We start from the raw sequence: 6,000 nt of genomic DNA, 5'->3' as shown, positions 1-6,000 counted from the left end.
TACAGTTGTTGATTGCTTAAACCATCTATAAACAAAAAAGAGTTTTTATGCCCCCGGCATCTACTGATGTGGGAGGCATATAGTGACTGTCCTGTCCGACCGTTCGTTCATCTGTTCGTTCGTTAGTTTGTCTGTCCGTCCGTCCGTACGTGGTTATTTCGTCTAGCATCAATACCCCTTACTAGAATGACTTGATACTAATGCAGATGTAACCTGTGACTATTCCTCATTTTCAGACATCATCTGACCTCAGTTTGACCTTGACCTTGACCTCATTTTGGACTTGCTTTATATGGGCTATCTCTTTGTTAACCAAATGGGACCGTTTCGTCTAGCATCAATACCCCTTACTAGAATGACTTGATACTAATGCAGATGTAACCTGTGACCATTCCTCACCTTCAGACATCACCTGACCTCAGTTTGACCTTGACCATGAACTTGACCTCGTTTTGGACTAAAGTTGCTTTGTATCGACAAGGATGCCACTGGGGGCATCAATCGTTTATTGAAGGCAGCTTCTTGTTTCCACAACATTTTTAGCTTGACTATACAAAGTAAATCGAGGGTTGAATGCAATACTGTCGAAGTCCTTTATCTAATAGGAGTTACTACAGTATTGCATTCAGCCCTTGAATTATGGAGAGCTATCCTATTCGACCTGGTTTGGGCGTTAGCGCCCATCTGTGTCTTTGATACACATTCTCTTTATCTCTGTAATTATGTCCTCCTGGGGGGGGGGACATATTGTTTTTGCCCAGTCCATCCGTCCATCCATCCATCTGTCCATCCGTCACACTTCATTTCTGATCAATAACTGGAGAACCATTTCACCTAGAACCTTCAAACTCCATGGGATGATAGGGCTTATGGAGTAGATGATCCTTTCTGTTTTTGGTGAGACTCCATCAAAGGTCAAGGTCACAGGGGCCTGAACATGGAAAATCGTTTCCGATCAATAACTTGAGAACAACTTGACCCAGAATGTTGAAACTTCATAGGATGATTGGACATGCAGATTAGATGGCCCCTGTTGATTTTTGGGTCACTCGATCAAAGGTTAGTGTCACAGGGGCCAGACTATGGAAAACCATTTCCAATCAGTAACTGGAGAACCATTTGACATAGAACCTTCAAACTTCATCGGGTGGTAGGGCTTATAGAGTAGGCCCTTACAGTTTTTCGGGTCACTCCATCAAAGGTCACAATGGCCTGAACACAGAAAACCGTTTCCGATCAATAACTTGAGAACAACTCCAGAATGTTGAAACTTCATAGGATGATTGGACATACAGAGTAGATGACCTCTACTGATTTTGGGGTCACTTGATCAAAGGTCAAGGTCACAGGGGCCAGAACATGGAAAACCGTTTCCAATCATTAATTTGAGAAGCACTTGACCCAGAATGTTGAAACTTCATAGAATGATTGGACATGCCTAATAGATGACCCCTATTGATCTTGGGGCCACTCTTTCAGAGGTCAAGGTCACAAGGGCCAGAACATGGAAAACCATTTTCGATGTATAAGTTGAGAACCACTTGACCCAGAACATTGAAACTTCGATCATGGGATGGTTAGACATGCAGAGTAGATGATACCTATTGTGTTTCAGTCACTTAGCCCATCAGTGTCTCTTTACTTTCGTTCCTGTCCCCTATTGACTTCTCACTTGCCCCTCATCGATGTGGGTTCGAGCCTCACTCGGGGCGTTGAATTCTTCATGTGAGGAAGCCATCCAGCTGACTTACGGAAGGTCGGTGGTTCTACCCAGGTGCCCGCTTGTGATGAAATAATGCACAGAGGGGTACCTGGGGTCTTCCTCCACCATTAAAGCGGGAAAGTCGCCATATGACCTATCTTGTCGGTGCGACGTTAAATCCAACCAACCTATTGACTTCTTGTCTATTACTACTATGCTTTGGGGAAGAGATGTGCTTTTCTACAAAAGCATCTTTTAGTTACTTGATGAATATGCTTTAAACTTAAATCGTTATTCCTCATCACCACTCACATAATATGGCACAACTTAGGACCATAACTCTCACACCAGTATTTCATGAATTATCCCCCCCCCCTTTTTACTTAGAATTTCAGGTCAAAGTTTTGGTGCACTTTCACTCTATCTCAATTATTACTGAATGGATTCGATTCAGACTTTAAATCTTTGTTTCACATTATCACCCACATCATATGACACAAGGTTTGTAACTCTTGCATCAATTTTTCATGAATTATGCCCCCTTTTTAGCTCACCTGTCACGAAGTGACAAGGTGAGCTTTTGTGATCGTGCGGTGTCGGTCGTCCGTGCGTCTGTTCGTGCGTCCGTAAACTTTTGCTTGTGACCACTCTAGAGGTCACATTTTTCTTGGGATCTTTATGAAAATTGGTCAGAATGTTCATCTTGATGATATCTAGGTCAAGTTCGAAACTGGGTCATGTGCGGTCAAAAACTAGGCCAGTAGGTCTAAAAATAGAAAAACCTTGTGACCTCTCTAGAGGCCATATATTTCATAAGATCTTCATGAAAAATGGTCAGAATGTTCAACTTGATGATATCTAGGTCAAATTCGAAACTGGGTCATGTGCCTTCAAAAACAAGGTCAGTGGGTCTAAAAATAGAGAAACCTTGTGACCTCTCTAGAGGCCATATATTTCATAAGGTCTTCATGAAAATTGGTCAGAACGTTCATCTTGATGATATCTAGGTCAAGTTCGAAACTGGGTCACGTGCCATCAAAAACTAGGTCAGTAGGTCAAATAATAGAACAACCTTGTGATCTTTCTAGAGGCCATATTTTTCATGGGATCTGTATGAAAGTTAGTCTGAATGTTCCTCTTGATGATATATAGTTCAAGTTCGAAAGTGGGTCACGTGCCCTCAAAAATTAGGTCAGTAGGTCAAATAATAGAAAAACCTTGTGACCTCTCTAAAGGCCATATTTTTCATGGGATCTGTATGAAAGTTGGTCTGAAAGTTCACCTTGATGATATCTAGGTCAGGTTCGAAACTGGGTCACGTGCGGTCAAAAACTAGGTCAGTAGGTCTAAAAATAGAAAAACCTTGTGACCTCTCTAGAGGCCATATATTTCATGAGGTCTTCATGAAAATTGGTCAGAATGTTCAACTTGATGATTTCTAGGTCAATTTTTCATGAGATCTTCATGAAAATTAGTGAGAATGTCCACCTTAATGATATCTAGGTAAAGTTCAAAACAGGGTCACGTACCTTCGAAAACTAGGTCAATAGGTCAAATAATAGAAAAACCTTGTGACCTCTCTAGAGACCATATTTTATAATGGATCTTTATGAAAATTGGTCAGAATTTTTATCTTGATAATATCTAGGTCAGTTTCAAAACTGGGTCACATGAGCTCAAAAACTAGGTCACTATGTCAAATAATAGAAAAAACGACGTCATACTCAGAACTGGGTCATGTGGGAAGAGGTGAGCGATTCAGGACCATCGTGGTCCTCTTGTTTACTTAGAATTTTAGGTTAATTTTGATGCGTTATAGTTATGTATCTTTAATTACAGGAGGGATTTGGTTCAAATTTAAAATAATTGTTCTACATCATCACGCATAATATTTGACACAAGGGTCATAACTCGTTTTTTAGCTCACCTGCTCATGTTAGTTTGTGTGATCGCTCGATGTCCGTCGTCTGTCTGTCTGTCGTCTGTCGTTTGTCTGTCAACATTTAGCTTGTGAAATGCGATAGAGGCTGTATTTTTCAACTGATTTTCATGAAATTTGGTCAGAATGATTGCCTTGATGAAATCTAGGCCGATTTCGAAAATGGGTCATCTGGGGTCAAAAACTATGTCACTAGGTCAAATCAAAGAAAAACCTTGAGTATGCGATAGAGGCTGTATTTTTCAATTGATCTTCATGAATTTTAGTCAGAATGGATAAAATCTAAGAAATTTGAATATGGGTCATCCGGGATCAAAAACTAGGTCACTAAGTCAAATCAAATAAAAACCTTGTGTATGCAACAGGGGCTGCATTTTAGATTTCCAGATCTTCATTTAAAAATTTAATGAAATTTAATCAAAATAATTTTCTATATAAAATCTAGGTGGAATTAGAATATGGGTCATCTAGGGTCAAAAACTAGGTCCCTCGGTCAAATTAAAGAAAAACCTCGGTCAAAAAGGTCGCTATCTACTGCCATGTTCTACCTTTAATTACAAATCTGTCTAACTTGACAGTGAGACCATCTCTCCAAACGGTATCAAAGAATGAAAACTGTTACTATATCCCTTTATGGTTAAATCTATCAAATACTTTTATAATCAGAATCAGCAGAGCATGGGTAGTATTTCTATTTTCCCTGAATCCATGTTAATTGTCAATACTGTTGTACAAATACGGGTAAAATTTGACATATAGTAAAATATTACACAGAAAAATAATTAAAATTTATATGAAAATGTAGACATGATAGTGTGTTTAAACATTTTAGTCATCATTACTTTTGTGCCGGTCATCTTGGACGCCATTTATGCCACTGTATGCCGGTGTAGGGCAATCTGACTAAAGTACATCTCCTATTACGCTACGCATAGGATCTGAAAACGACCTATTCATTGCCTCGTTCTGACGGCCCTTTCACTAGCCAATCAGAGCCTAGCTTACAACATCTTGCAAATCTACCTCTAGCATTGACTTTTGATATTTACAATTCTTATGTCGTAATGTATCAGATAGCCGGTTAGCTCAGTCGGTATGCCACTTGCTTTGTAAGCGAGGGGTCCCGGGTTCGAGTCCTGGAATAACTGCATATTTTTCTTACTCTTTGACAATCGAACAAGTCGCCTGATTGGATAACATAAAAATAGCAATAATGGAAATCCAAAATATACAGAAGACGAATGTGAATGGGTCGTTCTCAGATCTTCGTTTAGAAGATCAAGTACTTTAGTCAGATTGGGTGTAGGGTGAAATAGGTGGACATGGAAAAATGTGGACACCAGGTCATGTACGCATGCGCTAATCTAAATATAGTTTATGGGCGGAACGCGCTAAATATAATCTCAGGGTACATCTCAAAACCTGAAATCACTGGTTCGCCGATTGATAAAAATGGCCAGTAACAAATAGATATCCTCTAGATTCAAGACATTTAAGTTTCCGTGTATAAACTGGGCTCATATACTATATATAGAGGATATTACATGAGTGTCTTTTCATATTGAATTTATTAAACGAGTTGAATAAAATAATAAAATGCGAGGTTCTGTCACACATCTGAGGAATTCGTGGACATAATAAGAAAATACTGGTAAATAAGTGGAAACGATATATAGGAGACACATCTGAGGAACTGGTAAACATAATAAAAAGATACTGGTGTATAAGTGGACGGTACATATATATAGGAGACACATCTGAGAAATTGGTAGACATAAATAGAAGATACTGGTAAATAAGTGGACACGAAATAGAGGAGACACATCTGAGGAATTGGTAGACATAAGAAGATACTGGTAAATAAGTGGACACGATATATAGGAGCCACATATCTGAGAAATTGGTAGACATAATAAGAAGATACTGGGAAATAAGTGGACACAAAATATAGGAGACACACCTGAGGAATTGGTAGACATAGTAAGAAGATACCGGAAAATAAGTGGACACGATATATAGGAGACACATCTGAGGAATTGGTAGACATAATAAGAAGATACTGGAAAATAAGTGGACACAATATATTGGAGACATATCTGAGAAACTGGTAGACATAACAAGAAGATACTGGGAAATAAGTGGACACGATATATAGGATAAACATCTGAGGAATTTTTTTTTTGGTAGACATAATAAGAAGATACTGGGAAATAAGTGGACACGATATATAGGGGACACATCTGAGGAATTGGTAGACATAATAAGAAGATACTGGGAAATAAGTGGACACGATATATAGGAGATACATCTGAGGAATTGGTAGACATAATACGAACATACTGGAAAATAAGTGGACACG

Source organism: Mercenaria mercenaria, chromosome 9, assembly GCF_021730395.1.
Source record: "Mercenaria mercenaria strain notata chromosome 9, MADL_Memer_1, whole genome shotgun sequence".
NCBI lineage: Eukaryota > Metazoa > Mollusca > Bivalvia > Venerida > Veneridae > Mercenaria > Mercenaria mercenaria.
This window is presented reverse-complemented; position numbering follows the sequence as displayed.